General features: G+C 37.9%; 1 protein-coding gene across 3 annotated transcripts in view; it reads right to left on the bottom strand.

Annotated features, from left to right (window-relative positions):
* The window catches only part of LOC114653632 (E3 ubiquitin-protein ligase HECW1-like), a 461,230-nt gene that overhangs the window by 315,984 nt on the left and 117,438 nt on the right, over positions 1-27,808 (bottom strand). The window lies entirely within an intron of this gene.

The raw sequence follows: 27,808 nt of genomic DNA, 5'->3' as shown, positions 1-27,808 counted from the left end.
TTTAGATAGATAGATAGATAGATAGATAGATAGATAGATAGATAGATAGATAGATAGATAGATAGATAGATAGATAGATAGATAGATAGATAGATAGATAGATAGATAGATAGATAGATAGATAGAACTTTATTTGTTACCGGGGGAAATTTGGGTTTTTACAGATGCTCTTTAAATAAATAAATAAATACATAAATAGGTAGATAAATAAGTAAATAACCAAATAAATATACTCACACACTTTGGTTTGAATGCACAGAGGGATGACTATAAAGCAAGAAAATTCAAAAGAAAGAAAAGTTCTGACTTGGCTGTCACAGGCATTATGCAGGTGTATTGGTTTTGATATAAAGGAGCCCCAGTAATGTTTTTTGACACACTTCTGCTTAATTATTCGTTTGCTGAAAATAATCATTGTTAGTGTGTCAATGAGAGAATGTACAGGATTGTTTGTAATGGCACTCAGTTTTGTTTTAATTCTCTCCTTCACTACTACCTTGTGAGGGTTCTCACTGCTGCACTATATGCCTTACACACCCGACTGACTGCTCATTAGTTCTCAACTCTTGCACACATAGACCTGCCCCTACAACTTCAGAGAAAGTCAAACCTATTTGACATTGCCGAGTCATGTTGGAGACTGGTTGTACTGAGTCTCTGTGAATGTCAGACTACACATATTAATTGTTAATTATAATTGTTGCATCTTCAAGTAGCTGTTCTTCTCAATTTAGGAATTACCTTTACAGTTTCTTAAATTGCAACAAACATCCAAATCAGTAACTGCTTTATAATTTGACAGCCAAGTACACTGAATTCACCTACAATGATTATCACCTTATTAATTACTCCATTATCTTTTCATACTGAAACCATTTTCATTAGAAATTTGACTACATTATGATGAGCACTTCTTATGTAATTTAGTGGGCCAAAGATGTGGTCTAGAAAATTTGTTAATATACTGTCCCATTGATTTATTTCTGAAGTTATGCTTTAATATTGCTGTGTGCTTTAAGCATGTCTTTGTGCAAAGAAAGTCACTATTGATGTGTCACTGTTAACTACTGATATTCTTAGGAGAAATGTATTATGTCAAATATTATGTTTTATCCATTTATTTATGTTTTAGTTATAGGTAATAATCTTTAATCACAGAGCAAGCATATAAATGAATGATTCAAAATATACTTGTAGAGCATTGTGAGAGGTTATCATTCTGGTACTGTTCCCAGTACACTTGCCACAATCTCTTACAAATACTAATATGTATCTTTTTTCTCATCTTTAGTCTTATTTTCAGTGTTGATTCCTCGTTGCTTATTATGTTCTTTGAAAACAGATGGGAGATATTTTTAATGATGCATCATATACACTACATGTACATATTAAAAAAATAAGCAGGGTTTGTAAAATATATGTACATGTGCGGTAAAGTGAGGTCCACGGCTGTTTGGCGTTTTACATAAAAAATTGCTGCATTTGTGCGTTCATGTGGGTAGTTTGTTAGCACGGCAAGTGGCTTCTTAGTGCAGTGGTGTAGGATCGTCCGCGACCCTAACTGACCCTGGGTGCTGCTGATTGCCCAGCTGTGCCACATTCCCATTTTAAAAGGGAAGCATGAGTTTGAGAGAAAGAATCTTGAATCGAGAAAGAAGAAAAGACAGAGGTTAAAGGGAAAAAGAGAGAAGGCAGGAGGAGGAAGGAGCCGGTGCAAGCGAGATGAAAGGAAAGGCTCGAAGGAGAGAAGGCCCTTGAGTGGCACGAGAGGTTGATGCCCAGGGGGCTAAATGAGTGATCTCTCTAAGCGACTCGGAGAGACACAGTGATGCACACTAAAAGGAGCAACTCGCCATCGAAGACCAGGAAGGCAGCAGGAATCGAGGAGGCTTGGGAGAAAAAAAATTAAATATTATTTATCAGAATCATGTCTGCTACTAGTAAAAATAAATGTTTTGTCTATGGAAAAAAACAGACAATGGTCTCAATCTCACTTCTTAGAAAGCTACATAGGCTGCATTTTTTTTCTTTCAAAAAACATGTTAATTAGAAATTAATTCTTGCTGTTAAAGAAATGTTTCACTTAATTAGTGATGAGTTGCCTTGGTTCTTTATCTAACATCTCATAAATTACTAATAGTGCAGTTTTTACATCTTTACAAAGTGCACAAAGATTGCAGTCGTCGAGCTCAATGCACACCATTTATTATTCCCTACCCATTATTCTTCATTTAAGTTTACTTGCTTAAGATTTGAATACAATATTTTGAAAGAAAGAGAAAACACCGAGAGTACCAATCGATTCTAGCTTACAAAACATTTGTTGATTTTCTCAGAAAGTAAAATGTACACTGCTAGAAATTTCTGACGCAGCAGAATGAGAGTCCCAAGGAACGACCTACATAATTAAATAATGCCTTCCTTTTACTGCAAGAATTGGCTTCTAACAAAAACTGCAGCCACTGCTGCTCTCCAGGAAGTGAGCTTTAGATCAATGACCTATAATTTCTTTCATGTAAATGGGAGTTGTGGATATGTGAAGATTTCACAGCCATCAGTTTACCTGGCAACATCAGTTATTTTCATTTGAGAAACTTTAAGTATGCCTCTGTGAGGCAGTCAGCCAATTCAATTCTTTTGCATTATAAGGATCCAGCAACATTTGAATTAAACAATGGCAGGAACAAAACCCAAAAGCAAATGAGTGCACATCCATCAATCCATATAATTTCTATTGTGTTTATTCTAAAACTAGGGTGTTAGAGATGTAAAATCTATCTATCCTGGCAGCTTTTAGAAAAAAGACAAACCCAAATTTGGACAGTGTGCCAATCCATTGCAATATACTTTCATAAACACAAACCACTCTGAAATATTTAAGATTTGCCAATCAAGCTAATGCTTGCATCTTTGCAATATTGGAAGAAAATTTTAAAATCTGAGTAATAAGCCACAGAAAGATAGGGATAATGTGTAAAATCCATATAGTCTGTGATTAATCTGAAATTTCAAACTTGCTTTACATTAGTGAGAAGTAGTACTAACATCTGTACTACAATGCCATATAATCAGTAAATACTATCTCACAAAGTAGTTCAGTTTTTCTGCGTACTATGAATATTATACAGAAACTAGTCATTTAGCCCGTTACAATAACGGGTGCTAGAACAGTAGTGCATAAACATTAGTAGGAACAGTCTATATTAAATGGCAAGGGACTTTGACCTCATTCTTTTTGTTGGTCGTATTTTTCTTTCTTTCAGCCTTTCTTTTGTTGATGTTTACTTGCTGAGCTGACCGTTCTTCGTGGGCTGCCGCCATATATTGTGTGTTTTTAATTAATACTGTGACAGTAATACTGTCTTGTACGTCCGCTGGCTTGTACGTCTGTAATATACCTTTAATTTTCTCTGGGGGTAATACAGGCGTGCGCGTCGGTAATATGCCTTTAATCTCCTCTGACAGTAATACTGGCTTGTATGTGGCTGTAATATGAGTCACTGTATTGTGTACCTTTAATTTCCTCTCGCAGTAATACTGGTTTGAATTTCCGTAAAACACCTGTAACTTTCTGTGACAGTATTATCGCGCATCGCACCGTGCCCTGCGCATGCGCACTTCACCAGAAGACACACACACACGGACACCTGGACGCACACAGGGATTTTATTAAAGAGGATAATACCGGCTACAGTGATCTCTCACTAATGTCATCTGTATTTTTAAAAGGACCATCATTTCTGACAACACAAACATCACAAAAAGAAAGGAAATGGGATATACATAGTAATGCCCAATGAAAATAATTGCTAATATTGTATTTAAAATATTATGAGGGACATGAACACCATTCAGCAGCAGCTCTAACAAAATTTAAATATGATAAGCAACAAGAACCCAGCCTTGATTTAAAAACTGAGGCCCCTGAGTTTCTATGACACTAATAGGAAAAAAATTCACAATGTGGGTGTCTTCTACATTCTTGTACTAGCTGCATTTCACCTTGAAATTTTAAGCAGGCCTACAACAAGATATAATAATGTACATCCTGGAGCATAAGTACTAAAAACTTTGTAAGACAGGGGTGCAAGTTTTGGCATAAAATCATACAATGTATTAGTGAGAAGGAGGATTTTAAAATAAGTGGTCAACTTAACTGGAGACCAAATAGAAAGTTTAAGAATTGCAATTATATGGTTGTACTTCATAGTACTAGTTATGATACCTGCAACTGGGTTTTAAATCAACTAAGGATCAATAAGTGAACGATTTGAACAGCCTCAATAAATATTATAACAGTCATTTCCTCTTAAAAGAAAGAAATTGTCTTTTGAAAATCTACCAACTTGACAAGCCACCATCATCTTATATATAATTCGCCAGCCTACTCACTCACTCACGTCTGTCTGAAGCCAAATGCGCGGTCGCCTTCTGCGCAGCTGCCCGAAAAACCTTACGAGACCGACATCGCAACAGGCGGCGGATTTACGGCCGCGAAAATTCAAAGAGAAAGGCGACTTTGTCCGACATCCAGCCCCTAACATCGCGGCCGGCCACAAAAATTCAAAGAGAAAGGTGACTTCGATTAAAGCTCTAGAGGCCTGAAAGGCAATTTCGACTATAGCTCAAGGCCTAATTACGCATTCATTCAATACACCTATATCAGGTTTGTGGTGCTTATACTTATTACTATTCTACTCGTGCCCGTTTCATCTTACGTTGTCGAAACGGGCTCTTTCTCTAGTTTTTAATATTTCAAGAAAAAGGTTTGGTAAGCATGGAAATGTGATGAGTAGCGCCATGCGCATAGGAGGTAGCTTAAGGGCTTTGGTGGCAGTAATTACCCGCCGAACCAAGGGCTGGAATTATGTTCTAATGCCTTCTCTTCTACTCCCTCTGCAAAATGGAAGATTGACAGAAACTCCATCACTGATGTAACTTCTGTTGTCCGTCTGCCTAGACTCGCATCTTCCTGTCAGATAACCACATAACCCGTGAACTGGCCATCTTCTTTCCAGTTCGACCATGAACTGGCATCTGAGAAGACATGTCTGCAATTGTTGCGTAACTTTTTGTTCTTCAACACCTTCAATTATACGGGGTCACCAAGGTGGTGCATCAAAGTGAAAGTTTGAAATTTCTTTCCTTTCTTATAATTTCAGTATTTTATTTTGATGACAACAGTTGGAAAATGGAAAATATTAAATACCTCTCATCAAGTCCAATAGTACAGAACTGAAAATACAGATGCATTAATTTAAGTTACTTCATTTGCATGACTGTTGAATAAACAGAATAAGCCCTGAAACTGTCCTTTGCAGTCTTTCAAAATCCCAGTTATTTTCTTTAGAATTGATTAAATATGATTTGCTGCATTTAAACTGACAAATATAATATGTTACAGGACATATTGGAAAAAATATGTAGACTTAAAAATCATGTCTCTTTTATGGTTTAATATCAACCAACCACATATATCACTGATGACACAGTGGATTCTTTTCTGTCAGGAATTATTATGCTTTACGTTACATTTAAAATGACAAAATACAATTTAAAATCTGCTGACAGTTAAGAAAAAGAATGTTATACTTAGCTTAGCAGCTTTGTTATTGGAGACATCAAAGAGCTTTTGATGATGGCTAGCTGTTTTTTTTATCTGCACACAGTAAATAAAACTAAATTAGATTTGCAAGTGATATAAATCTTGGGGAAGTTATCTCACATTTATACTGCAGTGTAAGGATTTATCAGTCACTTTATCATCTTAAATTAAAATCACTGAAAACTGTTCTACGTGAAAAGTGACTAGATACCAAAACCCTTTAAAATATGTAAAAAAAAAATCCAGACCAAATTAAATATTAATTAATTTACAAGAGATCCCCCTTTAATATTGTTTATTTAATATTTTTATTATGGTAGTATGAATAAAATCAACATGTCCTTATTATTGATTTACTATTTTAAATATAATTTTGCTATTTAAAATTCAGTGACAGTAATCAGCTCTACTATCTTAGAAATCCAGTATCCTACCTTCAATCCTACATATAGTCATGGTCTATTTACGCAATTCTTTCTGGTTTATCCTTTTTTTCCTATAATGTGCAGGTTAGGTTTATTGGTGATTCTAAATTCCTTGTATATGATTGTCCATACAAAAAACTAGACCCAACTATGTTCATGTTTGGTTCCTGTCTTGCATTCGATGCTGCCGTCTTAGAGACTGACCTTTCACAAACTTGAATTGGATTTGACATGTTTATCAATTTTATGTTATGTTACATTAGTTCAAATAAGAGTATACTGCAGAAATGGTTAAAAATGTAATGTGCCATACACAAATCTGTTTAAATGTAGTTGGAAAAGAGTTTACTAGCAAATATCAGTAACCATATTGGATCTATTATGTAACATACCTGCAAGCCACCTGGAGAATTCTAGAAATAGTGACTTTGATAAATGAGGTTGTTATACCACCACAAAGAATTAATTTGAAACTTTCAGAAAACTGCCTCCCGAGTAGTGTGGGAGCAGAGAGTCTCCTGTAAAATTCTGGTTTCAAAATCAAGTTCCACATGTTTTTCAGTTACATCCTGACATTGATGGAGGAAGAGTTTCACTCAGATGTGTGGCATAATTTCCATGGATGCACAATAAGTCTGCTTTCCTGTAATTCATTATTTTAATTATGTCATTATTGTTGATTGGATGTAGGATGAGAATGCAGGAATTATTTATATGTATGATTGCTGTTAATTCTGTTTTTTGCTGATTCTGAATTAGAACATTAGAGCTCATTAGCGCACTAAAACAATTTTGACACGAACAAACTATTTAGCTTAACAAAGCTTGTTAATCCTAGTCAGGTTTTGAAGGAGCTCAAAATCCTACTGTCTACCACATTACTTGGTTATTTATTCCATGTGTCTATGGTGATCTGTTTAAAGAAAATCTGTGAAATGAAATTTACCCTTAACAAGTTTCAATCTGTGTCCCCATGGTCTTGTTGCAAAACTCACTTTAAAGTAACTGCCAGGATCCACTATATTAATTCTTTTCATAATTTAAAAAAATCAATGATGTTTCCTCTTAGTCTCCATTTGATTAAACTAAAAAGGTTTAAAATTTTCTATCTCTCTTCATACCTGTAGCTAATACTGTACCTTGCATTCCTGGAATCGGCCTAGTCACTTTCCTCTAACTTTTTTGTGGCCTGGTGACCAAAAAGGGCGGCATTACTCCAGATGAGGCATCACTACTGCATTATATATGTTAAGAATAGCCTCCTTTGTCTTGAACTCTACATATCATACAATAAAACCTAACATCTTTTTGGCCTTCTGAATGACTTCTGTACACTGTTATGTATGTTCTTATTTAGATCATTTATATTTATTACAAAGAGATGTGGCCCACTATAAACTGTTTCTAAGTTACACATTATCACAGTCAGAGCCTCTTAAATGGACAGATTTTGGGAAAGTAGTTAGTTTTCTCAAGAGTAATTATGCTAGAAAAATTTTTCCGGAATTGTAAAGGCACAAAGTACTATAGATCAGCAACTATGATCTACAAAGATTTCTCACCTAGGCTAACAACAATGTTAAAGAGTCCAAAATTAAAATGACACCAAGTAACAATTTATCACAGAATCAAATGATGAAAACACCTGTTAATACTAATAACAATATTAAATTCAAGTTTTGCCAAAATAAACCTGAATGATCCTCAAGGGCAACAATCTATTTAAATACAGTAGACCCCCGTGAAGATACAGTTCAGGATTCACTGCCTCAGTCGTTCATGGATTTTTCCTTAGAACCTAACTAATAATTGTTAACGGAAACCACAATTTTTTATGGCTTTTTTCGTGGCAATACTGCACTGTAGAGAGAACAGGAAGCAACCATAGAGGAAAACGGGGCTTGGGATGGTGAAAGTAGCCAATCCGAGAGCATTGTACTCTACTAGAATTTGAAATTGCAACTCCCAGCAGTCCCTGCAGTGGCTCTGTTTGGTCTTTTGCTGAGGGTGCAGGGGCTGTTGGAGTCAATAGATGTCAGCGCGGCTTTTAAAAAGGGGGCAGGTGACCAAAGGAAAAAAAAGTTTTTGTAATTTGTGTTTCAAGTTCCTGTCTCTCTTCCTGCCTTCTGTTGGGTTACCTGTACTTATTCGTTTTGTCCTGGATCATTTCGTGGTTGGGGTCTGGATTGTCTGCTGTCTGCCTGTGTACATGAGGACAGTAAGTGGATTCATTGAATCCTGTGAAGAAAGGAGCACTCCTGAACCCGTCCACCCATCTTTACCACCTTCAGCAACTACCAGTAGGACTATCTTTACATTCCCATTCAACGTGCAGATCTCTGGACTATCTATTTTCATCATTACATTTCATCCGTTGCGGTTTCTCATGGACTTTACTGTGTGTGTTTTGTTTGTGCTTTGTTGTATTTAATGTATAATCGCCGTAAGGGGAACAGGGGTGGCACAGTATCGTTGTTTTCATTTGTTGTCATTACATTCTTTATTTGCTGTTTGATTACCGGTTTGCTTTGTTTTTGTCTCTTTGTGAGTGTGTGTGGGTTGGGTCAAGGCTGGGTGCGTCCCCCGAATCTCCACCATACAAATAAATAAATCACCATCTTCTCGACGGTGTGAATCTTAGCGGCATCGGACCGCTACAGCGTTATTCATTTCTCCTTGCTGCTGATTGACTGCTGCCCTGTGACGCATCTCCAGCTGAGTGTTCTTGTGTTTTCCGTTTTGTTCTTCTTAACCCTTAAACCGCCACAACCAGCTATAGTCGTTTTCCAGTGCCATTTGCCAGCACGTAGGAGCCGAGTATATTTGGCGACGTACATTCATTGAACACTGCAACCAGCTATAGTTGGCTCCCAGTGCAATTTACCAGCACACCGGAGCTGATCAGTCACTGCTGTACATTTGTTGAGCAGCCAGCTCATGACTACTGCTGGCCCTTGCAGCACTGCAGCCTCACTGTCTCTGGGATTGAGCCGCTGCACTAGACTAGCCTGCAAACATCAGCATTTACCTAAGTGTGTTTGCGTGCAGTCAGTTCAAGTGCAGTTGGCTCGGTGATTTACTGAATTTAATCAGTGGCGTCAGTTGCACCTTGTACATATTGTTCCAGTAGTTTTATAAATAGTTCTTACAGTTCATTGGCAGTGTGTAAAATGATTAGTGTTGCAGTAATTGTGATGCTCTTTGCATGAAAAAAAATGTGTTCCATTAAAATTTCACTTTTTCTTTGTGAATTGTGACATTTACTTAAAATGTGCAGCAAAAAAGTATCTGGCATCCAGGGATGCAATACAGTGATCCCTCGCTATATCGCGCTTCGCCTTTCGCGGCTTCACTCCATCGCGGATTTTATATGTAAGCATATTTAAATATATATCGCGGATTTTTCGCTGCTTCGCGGGTTTCTGCGGACAATGGGTCTTTTAATTTCTGGCACATGCTTCCTCAGTTGGTTTGCCCAGTTGATTTCATACAAGGGACGCTATTGGCAGATGGCTGAGAAACTACCCAACTTACTTTCTCTCTCTCTCTCTCTCTCTCTCTCTCTCTCTCTTGCGCTGACGTAGGGGGGGTGTGAGCAGGGGGGCTGTGTGCAGCTGCTTCCTGAAGGACATGCTGCACAGTGCTTCGCATACTTAAAAGCTCAAAGGGCACGTATTGATTTTTGACTTTGTTTTTCTGTGGCTCTCTCTCTGTCTCTTCCTGCTCCTGACAGAGGGGGTGTGAGCTGCCGCCTTCAACAGCTTTGTACCGGCGGTGCTTCGCATACTTAAAAGCCAAAAAGCCCTATTGATTTTTTTTTTGACTGCTTGCTTTGCACTCTTTTGAAAAGGAAGATATGTTTGCATTCTTTTAATTGTGAGACAGAACTGTCATCTCTGTCTTGTCATGGAGCACAGTTTAAACTTTTGAAAAAGAGACAAATGTTTGTTTGCAGTGTTTGAATAACGTTCCTGTCTCTACAACCTCCTGTGTTTCTGCGCAAGTCTGTGACCCAAGCATGACATTCTAAAAATAACCATATAAACATATGGTTTCTACTTCGCGGATTTTCCTATTTCGCGGGTGGCTCTGGAACGCAACCCCCGCGATGGAGGAGGGATTACTGTATCCCCAAAGTGTGTGGCAGTTTAAGGGTTAAAGCCCCAAGATGCCATCAAAATGCCCTGCACCTTCTAAGGCTTCTGGCAATGAAAACGCACTTGCATGAATTACAGTACATATAGCGGTAACATCGGTATTTTACATTCTACAACTGCAGGTGACATATCAGTACAGTACTGTACAGTATACGGGCTTACCTTTACATTCTTTTTTCAGGTAATGTATTAAGCTGAGGTTGAAATGAAATTAAAGTGTTTTGGGGCTATATTTAGGGTTTAAACTATAAAAATAGGCATTTTTTAACCACATCCATAATTCACGGTTTTCACAATTCGTGGGTGCTCTACGAACGTAACCCCCAAGAATTTCGGGGGATGTACCGTAATTAAAACTGGACCTTTTATTTGACTTACAAGAGTCACGTCATGTCTGGAGAAGCACACTGAACTGCACTGCAAGACTCTCACTCCAACGGCTAAGCATTGTGACCAGTTTTATGGTTTAGGAATACTACTCTTGCTACTGTATTACTGAATCCTGTTCTGTATTAGAGGACTCTTTAGAGGGAATGTTAGGGTATACGTTGAAAAGCTCAAGTGGAAGCACTGCTAGTTCATGTGGTCAGACAATAGTCAGAAGTTAACAATGAAGTCTACATCAGAACTGTTACAGAAACCTTAGAAGTTCTGGAATGGCCTACACTAAAGCAACGCCTAAACCATACTTAGGTATTGTGGCACAATCTGGAAGAAGTAAAGCAGTTTCACATGAAAGAGTGGGCTAAAATTTTTCAACAGTACTATAAAGGAGTAAAAAGTAAGTATAGAAAGCGCCTTTCAATTGTTTAATGTGGTGTTACCAATTCAAAGTATATTGGGACTTGGAAAATTGCACATTTGTCATTAATATACTGTAGGTTTATATGTTATAGTGTCATTATCAGTGGCATTTTTATCATGAAGATTCTGGTGGAGCCATGCCAGAATTTCCCTATATGTGTGCAGACTTCTCTAATGTAAACATGTACTAAAATCTGTCCCTCTGTCCCCACTTTCATGCCACAAAAAACCAACCAATGAGATTCTAGCATCTGTTTTGTCTCAATTGGCATTGTCATCATTTGATAAAACACAGCCATATGCAGTAGATACACATGCTGCTCAAGAAATTCATTTAGCTATGAACTGCCCAAATTAAAACAGCAACACCTCAAGTTTAGGACTGAATGGTTTTGAGGTGAAAAGGGACAAGCCACAATGACATGGAAAGAATACAGAGACTACCTGAGCTATAAGATTCGAACTGCACACTACACATCCAGTAACAGTGCTAGCAATCCATGCGGCCAGGTGTTTGCTGGTCAGCATGAGTCTGACAAACAACAGAAAAAACAATTTTGTACATGCAGTTGTTATGTTACAGTCAGTGTTTGTACCCTGGCTTAAATTTATTTTCCTTTTCATTGTCATCTGTGGTAGGTTTTGTATATTTTCACATTTATTATAATTTTGTTAATACTGTTTATTTATTATTTAGGATTTATGTAAATTGTATATGTATTTAAAAATACATTCCTTGTTTTCTGTAGATGGAACATCAAGATGTGGAGGTACCATTACATCACTGCCAAGAGCTCACCCCCAGTCTATATATTTCAGGCTCTGAGGTTCACTGAGACTAATGGACGAATGTTCTTATTGGAAGAACAGTATTATTTTTTCTGTTTCTCTGAATTTTGTAACGTAGTTTAAATTCTGAGTATTGTATCGTGGGTTTGGACTGGATTACTTTGGATTACCTTTTAGGGATACACATTTTGACCATTTTTGTGTTTGTTTTTGTTTAATCAAATGAATTCTTTGTTTTATAAAGATTCTGTATTGGCCCTGTCCTTTCAAGTCAAAGTTTTTACAGTTTCCTCTCCAATGAAGGGCATTTTTGTGTATTTTGGAACATTTAGAGTCTATTTTTGAACTTAAAAACTGAAGTCTACATTTTGGGCTTATATGGGCCAAAGTCTGCCTATGAAGTTTGAGTCAGGCTGCCTGGGGTGAGCTATATTTTTAGACATCTTTTGGAGACAATACACCCTTTTTGCTATTTCATGACTACTTTATCACAACAACAGGTGATGACCTTCAAATCTCAATATATATTGAGAAGTTTCAGGTTTAACATGTGCATACACAAACCCAAGTGTACAGAACACATTGTACGTCCACTTGGTGCTGCACCTCAGACAAAAACAGTCTTGCAGCACCCAGCACAAAAACAATTTTGCATACTACAAGAAGAATTTTGTGATAAGTAATTATTAGTGATGGCATATCCCCACTGAATTCAAATCGCCTTGAGTTCAGTGCAAACATAGAAATGTTCCAGGAACCTTGGCGAACTCACTAAAATGCACTGAAGACAATGGGGACAGAGAAACTGAACTAGTTCTGAGTGGATTATAATAGCACTGTGGTCTTTTAAGTGAGCCTGGAGGCTAATGCTGACTTGTAATGTGTCCAAAAATGTGACCTTAGCTATGAAGCAGCAGTGCTAGCCCACTATACCACCATGCGTCACTGACATAAAATTATACTCAGAGTCCATATGTGATGATGCGGGTTCAGCTCCATGCTCCCACTTCCTCTTTGGGAGCTCTTGAAACCCGACACCATCGGTAATGTAACCGGATGAGCTGGACAATGAGGACACCAAATGAAGCAAGGGGAAAGGTGCAGAAGTGCTTCTATTTAAAACAGTCAAAACCAAAAAATGTTCACATAAATAGTGCAGTGCAATCAAAATGTCCATAAATAAATAATCCATTAAAAACAAGTGAAATGAGGAGGTTAAAATCCAATAAATAAATCCAACTAAAACAAGGTTAAAACAATGGCTGGAAGCAGTCATTTTAAAAACAAAACCTGGTACATTCCTTAGCTGGTGGCTCCCCTGCCTTTCCCATTCGGGCCATGCACCAGGGGAGTCGCCCTACCTGCAGCTGACCTTCTCTTTCTAGTCTGGTCGCCTTTCAGTCCCTGGCTCCATAGACTTGTGTTCCCCAGCGACCAGGGCACTCACGCTGGGGCTTCCACCTCCCAAGCCTCCGACTCCGGCTGCCTTCTGTGGCCTTATGCAGCAAACCAACCACATTACGGTCACTCCTGCTCCTGTGAAGCACTTGGCAGGAGCAACCACTTCTTGCTGCCTCAGTGTCGGCCAAACACTCCTGAGGGGCTCTTCTCCCACCTGCCTGTCGTTATACAGCGAGCCTGCTCTCGATTGCACACTCACTCACTCACTCTTTATCTTTCTCTCACACCAGCTCTTCACTTCTTCAGCCTTCCTCTTAATCCCACTAACCTCCATTCTCTTTATCTTTTCTCTTCCTTTTGTCCTCTGCACTTGCACTTCTCCTATTTATAATGGGGACGTGGCACAGGTATAGCAATTAGTAGGTCCCAACATCAATTACGGATACGGACGATTCCTCTCCTGTGCACTTAAGGGAGGAAACACCCACACCACGTCACATCCGAGAACAGCTCCGGCCACACTACCACACCCCTTCTTTAAGCCACGAATGCGGTGATTATTTATTTTTACCGCACCATACTACTTCAACACCTTTATCTCTCTGTACCTCCCGAACTACTATCATAATGATAAACTAACACCCACAAAGCCTGCGAAGCAAGGGATCAATGTTATACACTCAGTGGGTCATCTGTCTCACTACCTGATCTGCACTACATAGCGAGTAACATAACATGCTTAATCCAGTAGTGAAGACATAGCATAAAATTACTTCATGCAGTACAAATAAATATTTTTACAATATTCTCATTATAGTCACCTAATGTGATCCTCAAATTAAAACACTGCAATATTTTTTTTTCTTTTACAAACATCCAAGGTGTAAATCCAGCTGGAGTACATATTGAGTCACATGTGTGACATCACATGTGTGTATATGCAATAAATGACATTATTCAGGCAATGCTACAAACAGTGAAGTGGAGTACGCTTACAGTGTGACGCAGGTTGGGCAGATAGCAACACATTGGGTAGTATCATTCCCATCCAACATGGCTGCTACAGTGCTGTGATGTCACACTGGCCTTGCAGTGCATCATGGTGTGATGGAAAAAAAAGTTTGCCTATGCCAGCTACATGGTGAATTTTCAGGAAACAATTTGGTGAACTAGATTACCAATGAAGTTAGCATATTCTCTGCAAAAAACACTTTGGCAAATTTCACTAATCAACACTAACAGCTACAATAAGCATATTAATGAAAAGTAGCTAAGAAAACAAAGTGTAGAGCTGTAATAAACATTTTAATAATAATTTCAATTACTGAGAGAAGCTTATTACTTACTTTGCACAACATTTGGCGGGGCTGTGGCACACTGACCTTTAATGCAGCAACACTACTACTCACACATACAAAGTACATTGAAATTGTTACTTAAATGTGCTAAATAAAATATAATGTGTTGCCATTCTTTAGCACCATGATTGCTGAGTATATTAAATACATTATCAAAATTGTATGTAATTATACAAGTATGTTAATTCTTTATCCTTGATTATTTTTAGCTAATATTAAGGTTTGGGAGAAGAGCTAATACATTCACTGTGAATAATACAAATATACAGTAATCAGGTTAGGAAAAATGCTTTTTCAGTCCATTACATGTACATAAAGTGCTCCATCCCGCAGGCCTGATGGTTATGGTCCAATATTAGCAAGTGATTACTTGTGGTGAAATCTAAGTGAATTGTAAGTATTTTGTGCAGTCCTGTTTCACATTGTAGAATTTAATTGAAATTACTCAGCTCACAAAATATTTTTTAAATAGGACTGAATACTTTTACTTGCAAATATAATAAGAGCTTGAGATTATAGTGAAAAATTACACTTACCTAAAATGTGTGTGCTAATTCCAAATTTCTGAGAAGGAGGTTATACTATTTTTTTTCATAGTGGGTAAAAATAAAACACATGCGCCCACAGGCCTGTGGAACTGAAATGCATTGTCCAGCGGGACTCTTCTATGAGGCATACTTTTATAAATGACAGAAATATTTAGTCAGTAAAAGTCCAAATATTTAACATATGGCAGTTTTTGTTTCAAGTATTTGTGTTGCAGAACTCTATCTAATGACCTCTTGGCACCAACATAATTTTATCTGAAATAACAATTATGTTTATAAAGGAGAATCTAACTATTTCACATATCAGAATATAAACATGTACACTTATGTTTAATTATAATAGACAAACATAGCGTTCAGTCACATACAGTGCATCCGGAAAGTATTCACAGCGCATCACTTTTTCTACATTTTGTTATGTTACAGCCTTATTCCAAAATGGATTAAATTCATTTTTTTCCTCAGAATTCTACACACAACACCCCATAATGACAATGTGAAAAAAGTTTACTTGAGATTTTTGCAAAGTTATTAAAAATAAAAAAATTGAGAAAGCACATGTACATAAGTATTCACAGCCGTTGCCATGAAGCTCAAAATTGAGCTCAGGTGCATCCTGTTTCCCCTGATCATCCTTGAGATGTTTCTGTAGCTTAATTGGAGTCCACCTGTGGTAAATTCAGTTGATTGGTGTTGATTTGGAAAGGCACACACCTGTCTATATAAGGTCCCACAGTTAACAGCTCATGTCAGAGCACAAACCAAGCATGAAGTCAAAAGAATTGTCTGTAGACCTCTGAGACAGGATTGTCTCGAGGCACAAATCTGGGGAAGGTTACAGAAAAATTTGTGCTGCTTTGAAGGTCCCAATGAGCACAATGGCCTCCATCATCCGTAAGTGGAAGGAGTTCAAAACCACCAGGACTCTTCCTAGAGCTGGCTAGCCATCTAAACTGAGTGATCGGGGGAGAAGGGCCTTTTGAGGTGACCAAGAACCCAATGATCACTCTGTCAGAGCTCCAGAGGTCCTCTGTGGAGAGAGGAGAACCTTCCAGAAGGACAACCATCTCTGCAGCAATCCACCAATCAGGCCTGTATGGTAGAGTCGTCAGACGGAAGCCACTCCTTAGTAAAAGGCACATGGCAGCCCGCCTGGAGTTTGCCAAAAGGCACCTGAAGGACTCTCAGACCATGAGAAAGAAAATTCTCTGGTCTGATGAGACAAAGATTGAACTCTCTGGTGTGAAGGCCAGGCGTCACTTTTGGAGGAAACCTGGCACCATCCCTACAGTGAAGCATGGTGGTGGCAGCATCATGCTGTGGGGATGTTTTTCAGCGGCAGGGACTGGGAGATTAGTCAGGATAAAGGGAAAGATGACTGCAGCAATGTACAGAGACATCCTGGATGAAAACCTGCTCCAGAGCGCTCTTGACCTCAGACTGGGGCAACGGTTCATCTTTCAGCAGGACAACGACCCTAAGCACACAGCCAAGATATCAAAGGAGTGGCTTCAGGACAACTCTGTGAATGTCCTTGAGTGGCCCAGCCAGAGCCCAAACTTGAATCCGATTGAACATCTCTGGAGAGATCTTAAAATGGCTGTGCACCGACGCTTCCCATCCAACCTGCTGGAGCTTGAGAGGTGCTGCCAAGAGGAATGGGCAAAACTGGCCAAGGATAGGTGTACCAAGCTTGTGGCATCATATTCAACAAGACTTGAGGCTGTAATTGCTGCCAAAGGTGCATCGACAAAGTATTGAGCAAAGGCTGTGAATACTTATGTAGATGGGATTTCTCAGTTTTTTTATTTTTAATAAATTTGCAAAAACCTCAAGTGAACTTTTTTCACTTTGTCATTATGGGGTGTTGTGTGTAGAATTCTGAGGAAAAAAATGAATCTAATCCATTTTGGAATAAGGCTGTAACATAACAAAATGTGGAAAAAGTGATGCGCTGTGAATACTTTATGGATGCACTGTACATCCATCCATCCATTTTCCAACCCGCTGAATCCGAACACAGGGTCACGGGGGTCTGCTGGAGCCAATCCCAGCCAACACAGGGCACAAGGTAGGAACCAATCCTGGGCAAGATGCCAACCCACCACAGGACATCAGTCACATACATATACACATAAACCTTATACAGTGTGTGTGTGTACATATATTTAATGCTGTGGCTAATATTTTTGAAAGGTATTATAGTGTAGTGGTTAAGGTTTTGAACATAGTTCTTCAGACTCTCAAATTAGAAGGTTTGACACTGTGTGAACATGAGCAAGTCACTTCACCTGACTGTGAACCAACTGTAAAAAAAATGAGTAATGTAACCAATTGTATCTCAAATGTTGCAAGTCATTTTTGGATAAAGGCATCAGTCAAATTATAAGTAATTACTCTTGAACATGCTATACACAATTATACTTTAGTAAAACATTTGTGCCATAGATCAATTCCTGCTTTTTACTACTTTTCCTACTGACCAGGCCTTTGTTGATGATCACTGTAAAACACAATTTTACAGGATAGTGTATTCTTTTGAAATGAAACGAGTGATCAGTTATATTCCCTCTAAGCTGTGAGGTTGTGTGATTGTGCACCTTTTTTCTTGGTGCTCGCAGCACTTTTGAACTGCTGCACATCTTCGCTCTCTCACCCTCCTATGCAGTTGCACTGAAGAGCCACAAAGCTTTTATCACGCCTTTAACTCTTTGGTAATGCACCCACGGCTTCTGAAACTCCACAAGTCAAGCCAGCTTTTCATTTATGTGTTGGTGCTTTACGGTGCTATATACTTGCTTCAAGCCAAGAGACTGATGGAGCAGAACGGATAACCAAGATGAAAGTCAATACGTATAACAAAATACTGGTAGTCAACAGCAAAAAACAGTGCTTGATGACCATTGAGCTTTATATCTTCCTATGGGATCAAGTCTCTTTTTTCCTGTGCAGGACACCGCCTTGTTTTCAGTTGTCCATCCACACTATTGGTTAGTGTCAAAGCAGTTTTTGAGATTTTGGGGTATTTAGCTTTTCTATTCAGGGGGTTACCCCTAAATATTGATATATAGAAATGTCCCTCCTTAATGCATACCTGCTTGCTTAGATGAACCATCCGGTCATATTATAGCCTTTAACTAAACAGGAAATAGTGTATTTGTTGATGAGTAAGTGAATCACTATATATGTATATCTCTCTATTATATAAACAAATCCTGTGATGAGACAGGACTTTTTCAAGAGATTTTTTCAAGTCCTGCGAGACAAGACTTTTGCCATGAGAATTTTTCAAGTCACGCCCTCCTCTCAACCATATTCAAACACGCACTTGGTCCTCTCACCTCTCATTCGTGTGAATGCTTTTGATAGACACAGTTCCTGCTCTCTCAGCTGTTATAAATTTTTACATTTTCCTCACTTTAAGTTCCCAATTAAAGAAAACGTATTATGTCCAAATCTTATTGAAGAATTTCATCACGAAGGGTTACCAACAGAAGAAATGAGTACACAGGCAATCCTAGCACTGAGGAAGTCAAACGAATTAACGCCAAAATTGTTGATTGGTTACACAGCAAATTGGTTAAATGCGTATCAATAGACTATGCTGAAACAGTTAGTGGTGATTGTGCGGAAGATGAAAACATCAATTTACAGTATCCTGAAGAATATCTACAACCGTTAACACTGTCTTCCACTGGCCGGGCAGTTATACGTTGCGTTGTCATGATGAAAGTCCAAACACAGAATCAAAATTCAATGCGATATTGATGAAAATTTAATTTAAAAAATTGTTTTTACTGAAGTTTTACAGTAAAAGTGTAAGTTTAAAAAGTATTTGTGTGTTAATTTCAAAGCCAAACAAAACAAAATCGTATTGCGCAATGAATAACTCTAACGCAACATGAAACAGAATTTACATTCAAATTATTACGTTTTACTATTTTTTAATATAGTTAATTACGCACTGTAATGTAAAATAGTTAGATATATTATGCATATGTCACAATTCCCATGAAAAGAACAATCTGTTTAAATTTATCTATCTAACCATCTATCTATCTAAATTGTACATCCACATCCCCATACGCTACCGGAAGAATGGCAAAAAGGCTAGCACACAGCCCAGGCCTGTGGGTTGGCGAGTAAAGCGAGCAGGGTTTATAAAGCCCCCTTGTATCTCATAACATTCTTTATTTATCTGGTTTTGTCATGTTAAAATTAAAAAAAGATACGTGAGTTATCCAAGAGCCATTTAAAACGTGCTCCTCTACTTAAAAGGAACACTGAAAGTGTACATCATTACACCAGTCTACTTTGACTTCTTACAGCGCTGTTTACTCTATATACAGCATAACACTGTCACCTACATACTTTACATGGGAGAGGGTGTGTGCTGAGTGATGTGCTGTTTGGTCTTACCATATGTAACACTTTATGTATTTATTTATTTATATTTTTATATAATTTTATAGATTTTATTGTAATCATTTCATACAAATAGATCAATTTTTACAAAAAATAGGATAGAAAACAAATCAACCCCCACCCCTAAAAAAGAGAGCATGGCCAACGGAGTAAAACTTAAAGCTTGTAAAAATACATAGATTGATGAGTTTAATAGGCGGATAAAGATAAATGGAGAAGAAAAATAAATGGGAAGAGAGTTATTTCTTCAGTGCTTTAAGAGCTTATTGTAAAATATTATCGATTGGATCCTGCCAGGTTTTGAAAAAGTTCTGCACAGATCCTCTGACTGAGAATCTGATTTTTTCCAATTTCAAATAGTATAAAACATCAGTTACCCACTGACTTAAAAGAGGAGAGTTTGGATTCTTCCAGTTTAGCAAAATAAGTCTGCATGCCAATAGTGTAGTGAAGGCAATCACAATTTGTTTGTCCTTCTCCACTTTAAGCCCATCTGGAAGAACACCAAACACAGCTGTTAGTGGATTAGGAGGGATTGTGACACCAAGGCTGTCGGAAAGGCACTTAAAAATTTTTGTCCAGAATGATGTTAATTTGGTGCAGGCACAAAACATGTCACCCAGTGAGTCTGGGACTTGATTGCAGCATTCGCAGGTTGGATCTTGCCCTGGAAACATTTTGGACAGTTTTAAGCAAGACAGATGTGCTCGATATATAATTTTGAGTTGAATAATTGTATGCTTTGCGAATACAGAGCTCGAGTGAATTCTTTGCATTGCTACCTTCCACTCCTTTTCTGTTATGTTGAGTGAGAGATCTTTTTCCCATTGTCCTCTTGGATCTTTGAAAGGGGGGGATCTATACTAATAAAAGGCAAAGCCCTCACTGACTGACTGACTGACTTACTGACTGACTCACTCATCACTAATTCTCCAACTTCCCGTGTAGGTGGAAGGCTGAAATTTGGCAGGCTCATTCCTTACAGCTTACTTACAAAAGTTAGGCAGGTTTCATTTCGAAATTTAAAGCGTAACGGTCATAACTGGAACCTCTTTTTTGTCCATATACTGTAATGGACGGGGGCGGAGTCGCGTATCGCGTCATCACACCTCCTACGTAATCACGCCGATCTGGAAGAAGGTGGCGCAGCGCCTTTATTTAAACCATTCCATGTCTTGGTGGGTTTAATACTGTGTAAGCATACATATTAACACATGTGCAATTAAACGTGTGCATTTACGGGGTGATTTCTCAGGCTTAAAAGCTCGCCTTTTATTAAAAAAGTAAATGCAAACTGTTTTCATTCTGAAGGGCACAAACCACGTTGGATTTCAGCCGTTAAACGCGCAAAAATGTCGGTACACCAGATAAATAAGCGCAACATATTGTCAGTTGTATGCTTACAATACATATAGAAATGTGTTAATCGTTAACTAATAGTATCGGATGGTGTTTTTCGACTCGCGCCTTGATTTAAACGATTGCATGTCTTGGTGGGTTTGCGTAGCTTATTGTCAATATCTTTACACCTCTTTTTAAGACTTATTGACTGAAACGGGCTTTCACGAAAAAAGTTAGGGCTTTGCTACAGGATACATCCTCCACAAGTTAAGAAAGTAAAAATAAAAGGTATATATTTCTGTTTTATTTAAACCTTTTAAGTTCGTATGCATAGCCCCATTTAGCTGTTTTAGTTTTTTTTTTCTTTCTTCAGTAATATTTTATCTCCTTAAAGAAAAACAACATATGCATTTTACTTTTTTTGTATCTCTTTAGTAATATTTTAGTGTAAAAGGATAACCAGTATTTAAACCTTTTATGTTACTTTATAAAGTTATTTTACACAATGTTGAAAAATTAATAAGAAAGCTACATATTTTGGCAGCTGCTGCTTTAATTTTCAATGAAATGAAAAAAGCTCTCCAAGAGAAAACCTCAATGAAGAAGAAACAGTTTGCACTATCTAAAAAGGAGAAACCCTCATTTATAAAGGTTTGCTGCAGATGACTTAACTGAAAATAAATGAATAGTTCCTATGTGTATAATACATATTTATCTATTTGACTTATGCCTTTATTCCAGCAACTTGCAACATCTGAGGTACAATTTGTTACATTACTTTTGTTTTTTGCAGCACAGGCAGGTGAAGTGACTTCCTCAGGGTCACACAGTGGTGTCAGTACCAGGATTTGAACTGACAAGCTCCGGGTTTGCTGAAATATTACTGAAGAAAGAAAAAAACGAAAACGGGCAAATGGGGCTATGCATACAAATGTCCATCCATCCATTATCCAACCCGCTATATCCTAAATACAGGAGCCAATCCCTGCCAACACAGGGCACAAGGCAGGAAACAAACCCCGGGCAAGGTGCCAGCCCACCTCAGGGCGCACACACCCACACACCAGGGACAATTTAGAATCGCCAATGCACCTAACCTGCATGTCTTTGGACTGTGGGAGGAAACCGGAGTACCCGGAGGAAACCCAGACAGACACAGGGAGAACATTCAAACTCCACGCAGGGAACCGAACCCGGGTCTCCTAACTGGCACCTTTCACTGCGCCACCATGCCGCCCGCATACAAACTTAAAAGGTTTAAATAAAACAGAAATATATACCTTTATTTTTACTTCCTTAACTTGTGGAGGATGTATCCTGTAGCAAAGCCCTAAGTTTTTTCATGAGCCCCTTTCAGTCAATAAGCCTTAAAAACAGGTGTAAAGCTAAACTTGCAGCACCACTATTCAATTACACTTGCCTAACGCCTCTCCTAAGGGGACATACTGTGGGATCTAGGCATCAGTCAAACCACCAATCACAGGCCCGATTAGAAAGCAGGAAGCTGTGATTTGTCGTCTCCCTCCCATGTAACAATCACAGCCCGTGTTACAACGCACTATGTATGTATGTATATATGTATATATGTATATGTGTGTGTTTATGTATGTGTATATATATGTTGATATGTGTATATATATATATATATATATATATGTATATATACGTGGATGTGTATATGTATATATATATATATATGTATATATGTATATATATGTATATGTAGATATGTGTATATATGTATATGTATATATATGTTTACATAACCTCTTTAACACACTACTTCTCCGCTGCGGAGCGCGGGTATTTTGCTAGTTGCAAATAATTTTATATATTGCAGAAATGCTGTCTGAGTCCTTGAAACTGACCGATATTTTTTCCAGCATAGAGGAGGGTGCGAGATGAGGAATATCGGGCAGGTTCTGTTTAACAAAGTTTCTAATTTGAAGATAGTGAAAGAAATGTGTTGCTGGAAAGTTAAATTTGGAATGTAATTGTTCATAGAATGCAAAGATGTTGTCTATATAAAGATCTCTAACTAATTTAATCCCAAATGTTTTCCAGATATTAAAAACTGCATATGTTTGCGAGGGTTGAAAAAGGTGGATCTCATGCAGAGGTGCCACAGATAAAAGATTCAATTGGATTGTTAGTATATTGGTGATAACTTGCATTTATTGAGGCACAAAGCAGGGAATATAAAGAAGTACTGCAGGATTTTATTTCTATTGTGGACCTAGCCTGTGTATGTTCATCTATTTGTGTCCAGGATTTTATAGCTTGTATGTTTGCTGCCCAGTAATAAAACTGAAAGTTAGATAGAGCCATGCCACCTTCTGCATTGGGTCTTTGTAGGGTCACTCTTTGGATGTTTTGAGTTCCAAATAAATGAAGTTATGGTTGAATCTAATTGCTTAAAAAATGATTTATTGATGTATACTGGAATATTCTGAAATGAAAATAGAAGCTTAGGAAGGATATTTATCTTAACAACGTAAATTCTTCCAGATAGAGTAAGATGAAGGGTTGACCATCTATGCAATCTTGCTTAATTTTTTCCATACAGATGGCAAAAATTTTTTGATAAAGAGCTTTATGGTTACTTGTGATATTTACCCCTAGGTATTTAAACTGATCTGCAATGATAAAGGGGAAGGTGTCCAATCTAATAATGTATGCTTGAGAATTCACTGGAAAGAGCACACTTTTATTTAAATTCATTCTGAGACCAGAGATCTTTTCAAATTCTGTAAGTGTTGTTAAGACTGCAGGCACAGTATTTTGTGGGTCTGATATATACAGCACCATATCATCTTCATATAGAGAAATTTTCTGTTCAAGTCCTTCTCTGATAATCCCCTTTATCTGGTAAGCATTTCGACAGTGAACTGCCAGTGGTTCAATGGCGATTGCAAATAGCTGTGGTGACAAGGGGCATCCTTGTCTGGTACCATGTTCTAGTCTAAAGTAGTCCGAACAAATGTTGTTAATACAAATTGAAGCTTCTGGATTGGTATACAGCAGTTTGATCCATGCACAAATGTTCAGGCCAAACCCAAATTTCTCTAATGTAGTGAACAGGTAGTTCCATTCAATCATGTCAAATGCTTTTTCTGCATCCAGCGATAGTAATATCTCGGGGGTGTTTGACTTTGCTGGTGAATATATTACATTAAACAGGCGTCGAAGATTGTAAGCTAAATGTCGGCCTTTAATAAATCCAGTTTGATCTTGTGATATTACCGAAGGCAGCACTTTCTCCATCCTTCTAGCTAGGATTTTTGAGAGTATCTTGACATCATTATTCAGAAGTGAAACTGGCCTGTATGATGTACACTGTAATAAGTCCTTATTTTGTTTATGGAAGACAGTAATTAATACTTGGCGAAAAATTTGAGGTAGAATTTGATTGTCTCTAGCTTCTGTAAATGTTGGTAATAAGACGGGAGCTAGCTGAGTGGAGAATTTCTTATAAAATTCTATAGGGTAGCCATCAGGGCCTGCTGCTTTCCCGCTCTGAAGTGACTTTATAGCATCTAGTATTTCTGATAGCACCAGAGGTTTACCCAGTTCCTCTGCACTAAAAGTACTTATTTGTGGTATCTGTAATGTATCCAGAAATGTATTAGATTGTGTGTTGTCTTCTTTAAACTCAGTAGAATATAAGGATTTATAGTAGTCTCTAAATGTGTGCATTATATTTTTATGGTCAATGATTTTTTCTCCGTTCGTGTTGGTGATTGCACGGATTGCCTTTCTTGCTTGTGGATTTGTTGAGCTAAGAGCTTATTAGCTTTCTCTCCATGTTCATAGTAATGATGTCTTGATTTAAAAATGAGTTGTTCAGTTTCTTTGGTTGTTAAGAGGTTGAGCTCTGAATGCAGAGCATGCCTTTTCCTATGAAAAGCCTCACTTGGACACCTGGCATGTTCTTCATCTATTCAAGTAATTTCGCTGGTTGGCTCTGATACCTTCTTGGTTTCTGAATTTATTTCTGTGGGAAAGATATGAAATAATCTGTCCTCTTAAGAAGGCCTTTAGAGTTTCCCAAAGTATTCCTGCAGAGATCTCTGAGGATGTATTTGTCTCTAAGAAAAAACAGATTTGTTTGGATATAAATTCTGTACAGTCCTCGTCTGCTAATAGGTGTTGGTTAAGAGGGGCATGGTTGGAAATAACAATAGTGTCGTACGTGCAAGATTTAATCGTAGGCAAGAAATTATTATCTATAAAGAAATAATCAATTCTTGAGTAGCAATGATGCACTGGTGAGTAGAAGGAATATGGTCTTGAGTTTGGAACCTCCAGGGGTCTGATAGGTTGTGGTCAGTTGAAAACTGTGTAATTGTCTTTGCAGTGTTCGATGTCATCCCCCCTGTGACAGGAGACCTATCTAAGAGTGGATTTAAAACACAATTAAAGTCCCCGGCCATTATAATTTTGTTCACATTGGGAATGGATGCAAATACATTTTGCATGAATTCCCTATCATCGAAATTGGGTGCATAAACATTTATCAAAATCACTTTACAGTTGAATAAGTTGCCCATGACAATCACATACCTTCCTTCAGGATCAGATACTACATCTGATGCTACAAATGAGACTGTTCTATGTATGAGAATTCCCACACCTCTAGTTTTCTTTGTAAAGCTGGAATGGAACATTTGGCCAGTCCAGTCTTTTTGCAGCCAGAACTGATCCTTGCTTAGTAAGTGGGTCTCCTGTAAAAATACTATTTTAGCTATTAAACCTGTTAGGAGAGAATACTTTCTTTCTCTTTAATTCGTGATTCACGCCTTTAACATTCCAGCTCACAAAGTTAACTGTCCTATCATGGAGACATTGATTCTGAAGTTTTGATGTCATTCTGCAGTCTTAGCTGAAAGTGAGACAACTTTAACCTTAATTTCCAATTTTTCCCACAAGTTATTGCCATGCAGCCTATTGTTACGTTGGTAGTTATAATTATAAGGATTAAAAGGATAGATTAAATACAGACTGCTCTCTTTCTCTCCCCCTCTTATCCCCCCATCCCCCATTTTGCCTCCCCACATGAGGCTGGACCCCACTTCACAAAATCCCAGTTCTCTGACATACCTAGAGACAGAGCACATCCAAAACAAAACAAGCCTCCCAGCAGTGGCGTTTGAGCTTTAAAAAGTAGAGATATCTATTGCCGATAAAGTCTAAATACTATAAGCATAAAATATAATCTTCAACAGTCTTGCAATATTAAGACAGTAAACCTGGGGAATGGTGTTAAAAAGTGGTCCTGGATAAGCATAGTAAACCCTAATGCAATAATAACAATAACAATAAACCAAGGGTATGATGTTAAACAGTCTCCTTTAAAAAAAAAAAAAAAAAAAAAAACCTACTTTGATTTCTTCCACACATACACCTATAATTGTAATTAAAACATAAACAAAAAGTGTTTGAGAAGAGAGAAGGATGTATAATTATGGTACCCATATCATTGCAAGCGGATCAGACAGCAGGTAATATCTTCTTGCCATGCCATGACAGGATGCGTCTCACTATCTTATTTTAAAAAAAAAAGTGTCGGGATCAGCTTTCTTAATTCCTTTTCTGCTTCCTCCTTGCTGTAGAAGATGTAATATTTGTCTTGAATATCCACTTTCAACTTGGCAGGATACAAGAGGCTGTATCTGATATCGGCTTCCCGTAACCGCTGTTTAATGTTGTAAAAAGCTGCACGTTTAGCAGCCGTTGAGGGCGAGAAATCAGGGAAAATACGAATGTGGGTATTTTCAAATATACTCTCTTGTTTCTGTCTGAGAAGTGCCATTACATTAAGCTTAAATTGTAATCTCTCGAAGCGGACAATTAAAGTCCTAGGTTTAGAGGTATTTGATCCATGCATGCGATAAGCTGCTGCTATCTCGGTATCTGATTTAAAGTCCTCTCCAATTATTTTTGAGTATTATTCACCTACAAATTTTACTGGGTTTGGACTTTCAGGATTCTCAGGTAGACCTTCGATTCTAATATTATTCCTTCTGCATCCATCTTCCAGAGCCGCAAGTCTGTCTCCGAGTTTTTGGCATTCGGAATTCGCAGCTGTAGCTTTTCCATCGGCGGTAGATGCCATATGTTCCACTGTTTCAATTCGAGTCGTGAATGTCTGCTTAACGTCTTCCAGCTGATCGGCAAGTTCTCTCAGTTTAGACACATTTTCCTGAATGTGTTCCTCAATTTTTCCCAGTATACCTTTAAAGGTTGCATCAAAACAATTATATATACTGTAAGAGCCATTTTTCTAGTTATATAACATTCATAAATATTTTACTAGATGACAATGCATAATCTATGGGAGGTTCCTATAACCCTCATAAGTAGAATTGAATTGGTATATTCTTGCCATTTCTAACAGCTTCGAGTAAACATTATTCTTCAGTTAGTGACCAGCCTTGCCATGTGTAAGGTGTAGAAGGCATAAAGTTTAAAACCTGCCTAAAATTTAAACCTGCCTAGGATTGAAACCTGCCTAGGATTGAAACCTGCCTAGGATTGAAACCTGCGTAGGATTGAAAGCTTGAAAATTGCCTTGGATTAAAAGAAAGAAAGCCTGCGTGTTCTAGCCTGAAACCAGACTACGACAAAAGAAAACAACAACAACTTGAAAAAACTCGACAGGTACTTTTAATCTTTGTCTTTGATAGGAGTAGGATATATTTGAGAATTGCAAGCATTCCTCGCGAGACTGTATAAATTATAAAGGAGCTTAAACACCTAATAAAATCGTCATGGCACCTGATTCCGGCATCCAGAGGAAGTATCAGAGAGGCGTGAGTGAAAGTCGCGTTGAATATGACATCACAAAGGACCGTCTCCATTACGACAGAAAGCCGCTCAATTCATTGACAACTAAACTTCAATCAGAAATGGATTACAAATATAAACAATTATCTGATATGATGACGTACAGAAA

Source organism: Erpetoichthys calabaricus, chromosome 6 (assembly GCF_900747795.2).
Source record: "Erpetoichthys calabaricus chromosome 6, fErpCal1.3, whole genome shotgun sequence".
NCBI classification, from domain to species: Eukaryota; Metazoa; Chordata; class Cladistia; order Polypteriformes; family Polypteridae; genus Erpetoichthys; species Erpetoichthys calabaricus.
Note: the sequence above shows the minus strand (reverse complement) of the source record. Positions and strands in the feature narration are given on the sequence as shown.